Source organism: Ambystoma mexicanum, chromosome 5q (genome assembly GCF_040938575.1).
Source record: "Ambystoma mexicanum isolate Mex_15411 chromosome 5q, UKY_AmexF1_1, whole genome shotgun sequence".
Classification (NCBI taxonomy): Eukaryota; Metazoa; Chordata; class Amphibia; order Caudata; family Ambystomatidae; genus Ambystoma; species Ambystoma mexicanum.
Window position 1 is genome coordinate 719,838,205 of NC_090933.1, and position 14,727 is coordinate 719,852,931.

A 14,727-nucleotide genomic window follows, 5' to 3' on the forward strand; every position below is an offset into this window, starting at 1 on the left:
TACTACTACAATCATATACCTATTTCCTTGACATACGTTGATCATATCAACATAGTCAATATGGAGATGTCAGAAGGGTCCCTCTGGCCGGGGTATAGTACCTTTTATCACCTTCAGCGTGTGACCGGCCGTGAACTGTTGGCATGTGAGACAATTGCTAATAAAATTTGACACATGGGAATTTAACTCGGGGCAGAACCAATCTTCTCTAATTCGTGCTGCAATTACTTCCTTGCCTGTGTGGGCTGGGTGGTTTAGTTGGCTCAGGGCGGTGTTCAATAGTGCCAGTGGCATTACAATCTTTCCAGTGTTACCCTGGCGCCATAGTGCGTCAGTTGGTGACATTGTGCATCCTCTTTTTACCCATGTTTCTTTTTCTGCCATTGGTGCAGCCGCTTGTAGCTCCATTATCTGTGTGGCTGGGAGATGGGTGTACCCTTCTCTTATCAACATATCCTTAGCCATTCCCCTCCCTCTTCCTCTCTCTGACTCTGGGGGGTTCCATATCTCACCAAAATATGCAGCATACTTCGCATGTGCGTCTGCTGCTGCATTCCCTCTCGAAATGTGGTCTTCACCATTAGTGTGTGCGGTACATTTGACCAAAGCTAATTCTTGGGGGTCATTTATAACTTCAATTAGTTCAGCCAATAAGAGAGCATGTTGCACTGGAGTGCCGTCAGCTCTCCTAAACCCTCTTCTTCTCCATTTCGACAGCCCTGAGTGGACAGTGGACGTAACATATGCACTGTCAGAATATATGGTCACTCGTTTGTCAAAGCTTTCCTTTAACGCCAAGATCAATGCGACCAACTCCGCTGCTTGGGCAGAGTAATGCTGTGGTAGTTGTACACATTTCATTGCCACACACACCGGTACCTCCATCATTTTTACCACCGCTGCCCCAGTCCTCCTTATGCCATCCCTTTGGTCAATTGTTGATGACCCATCAATGAATAGCTCACCACCCTCTAGTGCGTTCTCTTCAACCTTTCTAGTACATGAGTACATTTCAGTTATTTGTGCACAATCGTGTGCATAATCTCCTTCCTCAATTACTTCTGCTAAAAACCTTGCAGGGTTGACCGTGCTACATCTAACAATTGATAGTTCAGCTCTAGATAAGATGATCTCATAGCCTGATGCCCTCTGCGTGGTTAGGGTGGACTTAGGTTTATTCAATATAGCAAATAGTGCATGTTCCACAAATAGCGTGGTTGGGCACCCCATGGTAATTGCTGATGCTTTCTCTACCGCAAAAGCAGCTGCGGTGAGACCTTGTTCGCAAGGGAAATGACCTAACATCACAGGATCTAAGTGGCCGCTGTAAAATGCAACTGGTTTGTAGCCCATGCTTGTTTTTTGAGCCAACACTGCTTTCATTACTGCTGAGTCGCAATGTGAAAATATAAAGAATTGTCGCTCATAGTCTCGGGTTGCCAGTACCGGAGCAGTTGATATTGCATCTTTTAGTCCATCAAAAGCCTCTTCCATTTCCATTGTCCACCCCAACTTTTTCTCCCCTTTGTTAGCTTCCTTTAACGCCTCAAGCAGGGGTCCTATGTATGAGCTGTAATCAAATACCCATGCTCTACAGTAGTTACACAAACCTAGGAATTGGTGCAGTTCCCTCACTGTTTGTGGTACTGGTGTTTTTGAAATGGCCTGTGCCCTTTGTGGTGCAATCTTTCTTCCATGTTGGGATATCAGCTGGCCAATGTAAAGTACCTGTTCCTGACAGTACTGTAACTTTTCCATGTCTACCTTGTAACCTTTTTCAGCCAATATTGTCAGCATCTTTAATGAGTCCTCTCTGCATGTTTTTTCGTTTGTGCTGCAAATTATTATGTCGTCGACATACTGCAACACTGTGCTTTCCACTTCAATGTTACCCAAATCCATCTGTATTACTCTGTTGAATATTGAGGGTGATTCGCAGTACCCTTGTGGCAATCTGGTGTGTTTCCACTTTGTGTTTCTGTAAGTAAAGCTTGTCAGATCTTGTGAGTCTGGGTGCAATGGTATTGAGAAAAAAGCATTTTTAAGGTCGATAACTGTAAATCGTGATGCTTCTGCTGGAATGCCACACAATATTGTGGCCGGGTTTGCGGCCATGTGATATTCTGCTTCCACTATGTTGTTTAAGGGCCTGAGGTCCTGTATGAAGCGCCAAGACCCTCCTTTAGCCTTGCGCACTGGGTATACAGCCGTGTTACATGGAGATTCTGAGGGGACCAATATGCCATTATTTATAAGGGCCGTTATTGTTTCATATATACCTTCATCTGCCTCTTTTGATAGTGGGTACTGTTTCACTCTGGGGAGTATTGCACCTTTTTTCAATTTTATCCTTACTCCCCCTATACTTTTTATGCACCCCACGTCGTAGGGGCTGGTAGTCCATAATGATGTGGGTACTTTTGACATATCCTCCTTAAAGAAGGGAACTGAGGTGGAAGTGGGTGCCTCAAGTGCCATTGCCATTTTCTGTGCCACTTGTTTGTACGCTACTCTTAGCCATATTTCCACACTCATCATAAACATCATTTCACCTTCCTCCTTTTCTTCTGAGAACAGCTCCTCATCTGACACCTGGGTGAGTCTACATCCCTCTGCTAGTGCTATCACTGCCCTCCATGCTCTTCCTTCTCTGTCCTGGGCATGCACCGCAATGTAATCAGCTGTTGCTATAATGCTTTCTATGTCCACTGAAATCACCTTTCCTTCTGGTTCATTTGCTGGTGTTTCTGGTCTGAACAAATAGGCTGCTGGCCTCCTCCAGATCTTTCCTTCTATCCCTGGCATCCATGCAAATGCCATGTCTGTCCCGTACTGGAATAGTTCACCATCTACTGGCTCCGCCCTAATCGCTGTCTGTCCGCAGTATGCTTGCATAATCTGTCGTGCTGTGAGCATGTTAATTCCTGGAGTAGAGCAAATTATGCCGTCCTCCGTAAAGGAGATCGTCATATTCAACCTGTTCATGATGTCTCTCACCAGTATATTTACTGGTGAGGCACTAGAATATAAAAGTGGGACTGACATGTCGTAATCCCCTATTGATAAGGGAATGTTATCAGTAAAGGGAACCAACCCTCTAGCCCCAGAGAATCCTTGGGTGTTCATGGCTTCGCCTGACATCTTAAATTTCCCTTCCCTTATGCAAGACCGGGTCGCCCCGGTGTCAACAAGGAATGATAATTTTTTGTCACCTATCGTTACCTCTATGCGTGGTTCCTCCGCACTATTAGGGGTGACAGGATGCAAGGCCGTCTGTGGGCTGTCCTATTGAGGGTACAACGATTGACCGTTTCCTGTGTAAGGGTTATGTCCCAGGACCGTCACCCTTCCCAGTTTTGTTTGTTGTGCTTGGGGTTGTTGTGTTATCGCTACCTGTTGTTGTGGCAGTGAATATGTCTGTGGCTGTTGTTGTGTTACTAGTTGTTGCTGTTCATTTCCCTGTTGCAACGTCTGCTGTTGCTGTATGCCCTGCTGTTCCTGTGTTGGCCTTAGTTGTCCCTGGTCGCTCCATGATGGTGTTCCTGGTCTTACCCTACACGTGCGTGACATGTGCCCTACTAATCCACAACTCCAACACACCGGTGGTTCCCTACTCTGCCATGGAAAGCTTCCTGTGTTGTCCTGGTATACTGGTTGCCCGGTGGGGTAGGAATTTCTAAGTCCTCCCACCTGTTGTTGTGTGTTATATCCGTATCCTCTCCCTCTCATTATTCCTCCTCTTTCCCTGTTGTAATTATAATACCCAGCTCCTGGCATTGAGTATCCTCCTCCCATGTTGGTCGTGTATGGTTCGAGTGGCGGCACCTGTGGTGTTATAGTCTGTGAGGATGGTACTTGGGAGGGATCTTGTGCAGCCACTACTTGTGTGGGGCTTTGGGTCATTGTTGTAGGTGTAGTTATTAGTGCCCCTTCCATTGTGTGTTTAGTAAGTTTTTTCTGTACTAGTTTAGCCTCTTCCGTTTTCCTGTCCTCTTCCTTTTGTTTCATTTTTCCTTGCCATGTCCTACAATGATGCACTATTGTGAGTTGTATTTCTGGCCATGCTTTTGCTTCCATTCCCACTACTTTCTTCAGTTGTTTTTGAACTCCTTCTGGGAGCCCTTGTACTAGTATGTGATAGAATATTGCTGGTGTTTTGTCCCATTGTTCTCTAGTTTGCATGCGCCACTTCTCTTGGATTTCCTGGATATAATCAACAGGATCTTCGTTCTCACGCATCTTGCGTGAGGTAATTGCTCCTATGTCTGATGTGTCTGGGTACTGTACCCTTAGTGCCTGCCATAATGCATGTCTGCAGTTTGCGAATGGTGCCCCATCGTGCGATGTGTTTGTTATTGTTACCCCAGTGAATCCCGCTCTCTTCCAAATGTCATCCGCTGCATCCCCTAATATAGATATTAGAAGGCCCTTTACATCCCCCACTGCCAGTTTCTGTCCTGCGGTGTGTTTTTCCATTTCATATATCCATTTACCTGCACCTCCACTTAATGATGGGAGCCTGCACTTTATATTTTCTTTGTCTGCATGCTTCCAAGGGACGTATTGTGGTCTGACCCCTCCCCTCTCCAGAAGTGGCATTAAGTTGTGTCTCGTTATATGACTTGGGTTCCATAAAATTGAGTCCCCACACCCCTCCTCTTCTTCCGTCTCTCTTACATCGTCAATGTCATCCGTAGTTCCCCTGCTCGTAACTCTTTCTTCTCCATCTTTTCCCCTTCTGTCATCATTTCCTGTATTTAATGTGGGCGTGTGTATTCGTTCTCCCTGCCTGCGTCTAGGGAGGTCTCTAAGCCTACCTACATAGGGTGTCATTTCGTTTGTGAAGGGCGCGACTTTGGTTGTACGTAGTGAGCGTGAGGTGGTTGACCATGTAGGGTGGGATGGTGACGGTGTGGCTTCATGTGTCTGTCTTTCCGCTATTCCTTGCTCTTCCTCCTCACTTCTCTCCAGTTCATCCCTTCTCATACAGATCCATGGTGAGTCTGTATTGGTCCGAGTGGTGTATAGTTTATCTAGGCTTTCCCTGTCACTATTTCTTCCTTCCTTCTCCATTCCTTCTTCTTCCTCACTACAAAAGTCATCTGTATGTGGCGGCCCCCAATCTGTCTTTCTCCCCTTGATCGTTACTGTTTTTAAGTCTATTAGGTCCGTGTCTCCCTTTTCTCCTTTACCAACCGCTCCCCTTTGTGGTGATGTTGTGGCTACTTCTGTATCTCTATATACATACCTCCTTACTTCACTCTCCCCTCTCCTATCTTCTCTTTCCCCCTCATTTCTCTCCTCCATCTCTCTACCAATTTCCTCCCTTTTCCTTTTTAATTCCTCCATTACTTCACTACTCATCTTTCCCAATACCCTTTCATCCTCTTTCTTCCTTTCCCATCTCACCCTCTCCCGTTCTAATATACTCTCTATCACCCTTCCTTCTTCGTATTTCCTAGTCGATTCTGATAGTAATCTCTTCTTCCACATTGCCATTTCTTTTTCTTTCTCTTCTTCTTCCTTTTTCCTCTCTCGTAGTACTGCTCTTGATACCCTTTCTGCTGCTGCTTTTACCCTTTTGGCTTCTCTCCTTTGCTCCTCAGTTCGTTCCCTTATTCTTTCCAACTCGTTCTTACCTTCTTTCCTTTCCCTTGCTCTCTCTCTTTCCTCCCTCTCGAGCTGTTTGATTAGTTCATTCTGCTCATCCCTTAGCTCTGCTAGTCGTTCCTCCAAAATCTCTTCCTTTTGTCGTATCAGCTCTTCCCCCCTCATTTCACTCTCCCTGGTATTATCCTCGTCCATTTTCCTCACTACCTCTCTCTCTTCTCCTGTTAATGTACCTCGTAATTTTAATAGTATCTGCGCAGCTACCCACTCATCATGTCCTATTTCCTCAGTTTGTTCTTCTCCAGTCCTCCCCTCCCCCTCTGGCATCTTCCTATAGGCTGATCCCGTCGTACTGGTCCGCTCCCCTCCCTCGTGGACACCTGTTACTGCATATGGTGGCGGGCTGTATGTCGGGTTCGAGTACCCCTCAGCTGCCCTTAGTTGTTCTCTTCCTATTTCTCCTAGTTCTCTTAAAGGGTACAACCCCCCTCCTCTGTTTTCACTGCCTTTGCTAGGGTTATATCGTCGCTCTGTTCCTTTTTTATTTCATTTTCTTTTGGGTTGTTATTCTTTTCTCCTCCCTCTTGTCCGTTCCCCGTGTTCTTTGGGCCTTCACTCTCCTTTTCCCCATTCTCTCCTTCCTCCTTGATCTCTTTTTCTTCCGGTGTTTCCCCCACAGTGAACATTCCATTTGGTCCTGGTCGGGACCCCTGGAACATCCTCCATAAGTTAAACACCTCCACGTTGTGTGTCAACTTCTTCCCCTTGTATGTGTTATGCAGATGGTTTAATAGTGAATGTTGGGTATATGGATCGAAGCTACCATTAGGCGGCCATGGTGTTATCATTTTGTTGTCCGTCCCCTGTGTCCATTCTATGCTATATTTGATCAGTTTCCCCCTATGGGGTGACAGTGTTTTACATATGTGTTGTAGTGGGGTAGTGAGGGTGTTCCCCCACCCTCCCGATCCTGCCCCGTATGACATAGTAGCGCTCCACTTGTTATCCTTGCCCTATCTGGTAGCTATTACTTTACTAACACTTACGATACACAGCCTTATACCTTTACCTGGCCCCGTAAGTTTGGGGACTTGCGATAGTCCGCTGAGGAAAATTATTAAAATATAGTATTTACATTTGTATATTCTTTTCTTTCTTTTCTCCCTTTACAGAACACCCTTACGGCCCCCTGCGGCCGAGGCGCACGTAGCCCCCTGCAGCTGCGTACCCCTTGTGACGTTCTTATATAGCTGTCCTATTTTCATTTGCTCCTCCTCCCTCTTCTACACTTGCTGTGGCCGGCGTTCTCCGTGCGCAGCCACGTCCCCCGTTTCGCCTTCCCCCGATCAACTCATTACCGTTTATCTCCGTTTCCACTCCCTTAACACAATTATCTTCCCCACCACTCTTAGAAAGAAAGATGCCTTGTGCTCGGGATATCCTATGAAAGCCCTACTGGTGATGTCACCGATCTCTTCAAATTACTAGTAAGTTCTTAATACACTTGCACTCTACCCCCGTTAACCCCACAGCTGTCTTCCTGTCACGCCTGGAACAAGGTAATCAACAATATATAATCGGACTGCGCACACTGCGTCGCCTCGCGTGTGATACGCCCCTCGACAGGAGGGCTTAACCAGCCAATTATCTTCCGTATTGGGCAACTAGCTAGCTACCGCCTACAGGAAAACGTCATCTACCTATCGAGTTTCTTGCTCGAACAATAGGGATCCTCATCTACTCATTGATCAATAAATGCCAAATCGTAGGAAACCACACACACACCCTTACACGTAGTCGCGACCTAGGCCAATCAGTGTCTACGAGCGGCCGCACGTGATGTTTTCGTGCTCCGCCCCCCTTTCTCGCGTAACGTAGCCGACTGCTCTTGCACTCGTTCGGCTACCATTCATTTCATTGCCAACACTAAATTGTCAAACCTTCGCCGCGCACCTGTGCAACACCTCCCACCTCCCGTATTTAATTCCTCCCCCCTCCCTCACAATTTCACATTGCTTGTTGTGCATGGCATGCTCACCAAGTTCTCTTGATGTGGGGCCGCTCGACTGCGTGCACCCCTCCAAGCGGCTCGCCACCTCCCCTCGTCTGGACCATGTCTGGACACTCGCCAACCGCGGGCGGGATACTTCTCAACCGGCTCCCGAAGGCCAATATCCGGATTGCGCTGTCCGGTCTTCTCGCAGTTCCGCGATGGTCCTGTAGTCCTCAGACGGGGGCAGCGGCAGAGGGGGCCACGCCGCCGGACCTCCTCGCAATGGGAGTACCTGGAAAAATAAAAAATAAAAAGCAGATCTTAAACAGATCTCAGCAGTGCCTCCAACTTGTCGGGGGGAAATTCTGCCGGGGTCGGCCGGGCCGTCCGCAGACCTCCGGGCAGGGAGGCCCCAACTCCTCCCGTATATCCCAAAAGAGATGGAGTATGAGACACACGCAAGAAGCAAGGTGATTCTGCTGTTTATTAGACAAAACGGCAGGGATGGGTCAAGGATCGTACGCGTCCGTCCTGACACACACACAATCGTGGGGCTCGCAGGCCCTTTTTACCTTAGTATGACGCGCTACTTGCGTCACCTTAGAAAGTTTAGCAAAAAACCTATCTCCACTCTGGATTGGTTACTCGAGTGGTAGGGTTAGTATAGCATACGTATAGAGAACGGTGTTAGTGGTTGAGGTTTAGTCAGGTGATATACTTGGGTTGTCCCTTCAGTTTGATACATGAAAATTGTTACATGAAGACCCCTGAGGATTGGTCAATATTAATGGCGTCAGTGATAAGAGCCCCATGTTCTGATTGGTCCGTTCGCGAGCCTCCCAGTCTGGGACCATCGCTGTTCCCAGCTCGCGGTGTACCTGTCATTTGCAACAATGTTTCACTATGGGTAGGTGCAGACAATGTGAGGATTTATTCATATGCTGGAAGGCCGACTACTCCCACTGTCGCAGATGTCCATTGAGTCTTTTAATTGTATCTGCCTGTGTCTTGAAACGTGGGATTCAGGCGTCTCCTTCCTCCTGGGCTTGGCATCCTGTCAGGTTTGGCTTTGTCACGTGAGGTGGGACCGTGTTTGAGGCAGAATTCTGCACAATTAATATTGTTTTTCCACTGTGTGCCTGGTTTAATTTGTAGGTGCGACCTTGACGTCGGCTTGCGGCGTGCGAGATTGCAACATTGTACCCTTGGCTATGTGCTTTCGCCGGGCTCATTCTGCAGGGTCAGCAACTGAGCTCTTGCTCATTTAATGTTCATGGAAGCTTTTGCTTGCGGCCTACTTGGGCCTGGTGCATAGGTGGAACCGTTGGTGCACTGCGCTTTAGGTTACGGTATCATATTGCTCTATCCCCAGTATCGTGTCTTCGTTATATTCTTCATTATGGTACATGGTTTTAGAAGAAGCGTGAGCAAGCCTTTTTAGATAAGTTCATTATGCGTCTTGCGTTTCTGCATTTTGAGAGCCTATGTGGAAAATAATAAAGATGCACGTCCGTGGGTGTGTCCGTCGCCTACGTCATAGCACTGAGTATGTTCTTCGTGTGGATTGGTGTGGGAGTGTCCGGTGTGTATGTTTTGCACAGGCGTGCTGACCGTTGGCTAGGTCATCATGGCATCTCTAACGATGTGTTGGTTTAGTCGAGTTGATCTATGCCGCAGGTGTCGGCATGGGCAGGTCGGGCTGCTGGGCAGGTGGGTGGGCACATCCGTATGTTCCTGTCCCAGGGTATTTGGTCGTCTGGTAGATAGGCAAACTCCTCTCGTGGCGGGTGTCTAGGCCGTGATCCTCTAGGCCAAGCGCGAGAGGGGATTGGCGGGAGCTTGTTCTTCCATTCTCCCACTTCACCATATAAGACTGTTCCGGTTAAATGGTCTGCGGCTTCGTAGCAATCACATTCTCTATGGGAGAGCATTTTTATGCAAGAGCTGTATCATTTTTGTGACAGTGTTTTATCAGATGATATGTTATCCTAGAGGTCTTACAGCTCTATTTTCTCAGCTTTGGTTAAGTAGGCTGTGACATATCGTGCAACTTCAGCGGAATTGTCTGCAATGTACTGCACATCAATGTTTGCATTCCACAGGGAGCAATGATGGCATTGTAATCATTGGAGTGAAGTACTTTGATGCTTTGCTTCTTTTAATGCAGTATGTGTTCTTAAGCGATTTGCTTTTCACACTGTGTCTAACAGAAGACATGAAGCTGTTTACTTGTCCTTTTGCTGAAACTTTTCTTGCGAAACCAAAGCAGCATTTGGTGTAGTATTTGCCTTTGTTTTTATATCTGCATTGACAATACCTTACTGTCTCTTGGAGTGGTCAGACCTCTTCTTCCTTCCCTCTAACATATGGTGTTCCTCAAGGCTCTGTACTTGGTCCTTTCCTTTTCTCTCTTTATACATCACTCATCGCCCCTGTTATCTCCTCCTTTGACATCTCCCATCACTTTTATGCTGATGATACGCAACTCTTTCTCTCTTTTTCCTCCTTCACACCTGACCTTCATCTCAAACTCTCCTCCTGTCTCACAGCTATCAAAAACTGGATGTCCTCCCGCTTCCTCTCTCTTAACACTGATAAAACGGAAGTCCTTTTCTTCCCTTCTAACTCACTTCCTTCTCTCTCTCCTCCCCCATTCATTCACTTTCCCCCCTCCGACCTCCCTATCTCCTCCAAGGCTCGCAATCTGGGTGTTATTTTTGACTCCTCTCTCTCCTTCTCACAACACATTTCACTTACCTCTCGCTCCTGCCGCTTCCATCTATACAACATTCGCAAAATACATCCCTCCCTCACTTTCCATGCAACCAAACTCCTTATCTCCTCTCTCATCTTTTCCCGGCTATTTTACTGCTCCCCTTTATTCTTTGGACTTCCTGCCTCCCAGCTTACCCCCCTCAAATCCATTTACCACTCTGCTGTTCATACCCTTTGTCTCCTTACCTCCCGTGATTCCATCTCCTCCTGCTCTCTCTTCTTCGTTGGCTACCTTTCCACTCTCAGTTAAAATTCTGCTTTCTCTGCCTTGTTTTTAAATCCTTATATGGTCTCGCTCCTCCTTATCTCTCCTCACTTCTCACCTTCTACTCCCCCTCACGCCCTCTTCGTTCTGCTGACCATTTCCTCCTTACTGTACCTCCTTCCCCTTGTGCTTCTTCCAGGTTTCGTTCCTTCCAACTTCTTGCTCCTCTTCACTGGAACGCACTCCCTCTCTCAATCTGCTCTTCCACTACCCTTCCCTCATTTCGCACATCCCTTAAATCCCTTCTCCTCCACTCTCCTCCTTGAAGATCTTCCCATTCTCTCTTCATCCCCCCTCTCCCTCTTCTGACTCCTTAGTCCCCTCTCCCTCCATTCTCCCACCTTCCTATTCATCACTTGTTCTTTTCTTTTCTATTCTCCCTAACCAATCCTTCTTCCTCTCTACCTCCCCTTCTCCACAGTTAACTGCTTTTTGCACTGTTTTACTGTCGAATGATTCATCATGTAATTTTGCTCACATTGTTTGTTTATTGTTTATTGTTGTTCACTGTATGAGTTGTTCCATTGGACAGCGCCTTGGCATAAAGCGCTCTATAAATAAACAAATCAATCAATCAATCAATCAATCAATCAATCAACAAAAGCATGTGGATCTGTGGTACTCCTCTGTATTGATATTCTTATTTCCAAAAGAAGGGTTTCACTTCTCCAAGGGGAGGAATTGTTTTATTTCAGATGAAGTGCAGCATGGCAATAAAGCAGTGATGGAACTACCTTGACATTTAAAGGGTCAAGAGAGCATAGTTTTCCTGGTGTGTTCATGTCTATCCCTGCTTTGTTTTCGTTTGCTATGAATAGGAAATTGTGCAAGTCTTCCCATGCATACTCTGCACAACTTAAAGTGACAAGCCATGTGGGTGGGGCAAGGTTGCATAGTATACACCGTACATCTGCGTGACATCGGAACCAGTATTCTTTCATACCACGCATGTTTGCCAAGAGATTTGTATTTGTAATACTTGACTGTAAAACTTTGGGGTCGATTCATGGAATTAATGTGCGCCGAAAATTCCTGCGCAGAGGTGCCAAAACGTGCAAATCGCAGGAAAAGTGCGAAAATCGCAGTGCAAATGCGAAAATCGCAGGAAAACCAGCGCACAGCGATTCATGGAAGTCCGTGCGCGAGAAAAACATTGGATGTGTGCTAAAAATGTGTGCCGCGCACGCCGGTGCACAGGTCATCCAACAGCGTGCGCCACGGCCACTGCGAAATCGCACATAGCACGGCGCACATCACAAAAGTAGGCGGAACACGGGGCATAACACTCGGAATGGGGAACAACGCGTGAAAATATGGGCGTCACGGGGGAAGTACAGGAGGCAAGTGCGCGGAACGCCCACACGCTCGCCTACAACCCGTATTCATGGAATCGAATAGGGCAAACCAGCGCACGGTCAAAGACGTGCACAGGGCCAAACAAGTACGCCACAAGAAAGCAGGCGATAGCGCCCCTGCGACTGAAAAAAATATGCGCCAAAATGTGCGCTAACAAAAAGCACCCTTATACAGCCATGATGAATGGCCCATACAGTGGCCCTCTAGGACAAATGAGGTGCAAAGGGGCACCGACAAACACGGACCCCCGCTGTGTGAAAAATAGCATGTGCGCATGTTCCTGGGTGCGCGGGAAGTTCCACACGCGATTAGCCTGGGTACGTGTACTTCGGGGTGTGCGGGAAGTTCCACACGCGATTGGCCTGGGTACGTGTATTCCGATGTGCGCGGAAGATTCACACGCGATATCTGCAGGGTACGTGTATTTCGGTGGTGCCGGGGAATGCTACTCGTGATTTGGCCATGTGGGTCCCCCCAGGTGTTCCCTCTACACCCTCCACGGCCCCTGCAGGCAGCCCACACCACAGGGTACTACCCTGCACCCCTGCTCATGTCCCACAGGCAACCCATCCACCAAGGACATGCCCACCAGCCAACCCACATGTCACCTTGCACTACTGATCACCAAAACATGTCTCCCACCACCCCCACCACCCAGCCACCAGGGGCAGCCTCCACAAGGCCCCCACTCATGTCCCCTATTAACCCCATCCCCCGGCAGTGCAGGGGCAGCCTCTACCAGGCCCCCACTCATGTCTCCCACCACCCCCACCCCCAGCAGTGCAGGGGCAGCCTCCACCAGGCCCCCACTCATGTCTCCCACCACCCCCACGCCCCAGCCACCAGGGGCAGCCTCCGCCAGGCCCCCACTCATGTCTCCTACCACCCCCACCCCCAGCAGTGCAGGGGCAGCCTCCACCAGGCCCCCACTCATGTCTTCCACCACCCCCACCCCCCAGCCACCAGGGGCACCTTCCACCAGGCCCCACTCATGTCCAACTCATGTCTCCCACCACCCCCACCCCCCAGCCACCAGGGGCAGCCTCCACCAGGCCCCAACTCATGTCCCCTATTACCCCCACCCCCCAGCCACCAGGGGCAGCCTCCACCAGGCCCCCACTCATGTCTCCCACCACCCCCACCTCCAGCAGTGCAGGGGCAGCCTCCACCAGGCCCCCACTCATGTCTACCACCACCCCCACCCCCCAGCCACCAGGGGCAGCCTCCACCAGGCCCCCACTCATGTCTCCCACCACCCCCACCCCCCAGCAGTGCAGGGGCAGCCTCCACCAGGCCCCCACTCATGTCTCCCACCACCCCCAACCCCCAGCCACCAGGGGCAGCCTCCACCAGGCCTCCATTCATGTCTCCCACCACCCCACCCCCCAGCAGTGCAGGGGCAGCCTCCACCAGGCCCCCACTCATGTCTACCACCACCCCCACCCCCCAGCCATCAGGGGCAGCCTCCACCAGGCCCCCACTCATGTCTCCCACCACCCCCACCCCCCAGCAGTGCAGGGGCAGCCTCCACCAGGCCCCCATTCATGTCTCCCACCACCCCCACCCCCCAGCCACCAGGGGCAGCCTCCACCAGGCCCCCACTCATGTCTCCCACCACCCCCACCCCCCAGCAGTGCAGGGGCAGCCTCCACCAGGCCCCCACTCATGTCTCCCACCACCCCCACCCCCAGCCACCAGGGGCAGCCTCCACCAGGCCCCTACTCATGTCTGCCACCACCCCCACTCCCCAGCCACCAGGGGCACCCTCCACCAGGCCCCCACTCATGTCCAACTCATGTCTCCCACCACCCTCAACCCCCAGCCACCAGGGGCAGCCTCCACCAGGCCCCCACTCATGTCCCCTATTACCCCCACCCCCCAGCCACCAGGGGCAGCCTCCACCAGGCCCCCACTCATGTCTCCCACTACCCCCACCCCCCAGCAGTGCAGGGGCAGCCTCCACCAGGCCCCCACTCATGTCTACCACCACCCCCACCCCCCAGCCACCAGGGGCAGCCTCCACCAGTCCCCCACTCATGTCTCCCACCACCCCCACCCCCCGGCAGTGCAGGGGGAGCCTCCACCAGGCCCCCACTCATGTCTCCCACCACCCCCACCCCCCAGCAGTGCAGGGGCAGCCTCCACCAGGCCCCCACTCATGTCCCCTATTACCCTCACCCCCAGCCACCAGGGGCAGCCTCCACCAGGCCCCCACTCATGTCTCCCACCACCCCCACCCCCCAGCAGTGCAGGGGCAGCCTCCACCAGGCCCCCACTCATGTCTACCACCACCCCCACCCCCGAGCCACCAGGGGCAGCCTCCACCAGGCCCCCACTCATGTCTCCCACCACCCCACCCCCCCAGCAGTGCAGGGGCAGCCTCCACCAGGCCCCCACTCATGTCTCCCACCACCCCCACCCCCCAGCAGTGCAGGGGCAGCCTCCACCAGGCCCCCACTCATGTCCCCTATTACCCCCACCCCTCAGCCACCAGGGGCAGCCTCCACCAGGCCCCCACTCATGTCTCCCACCACCCCCACCCCCCAACAGTGCAGGGGCAGCCTCCACCAGGCCCCCACTCATGTCTACCACCACCCCTACCCCCCAGCCACCAGGGGCAGCCTCCACCAGGCCCCCACTCATGTCTCCCACCACCCCCACCCCACAGCAGTGCAGGGGCAGCCTCCACCAGGCCCCCACTCATGTCTACCACCACCCCCACCCCCAG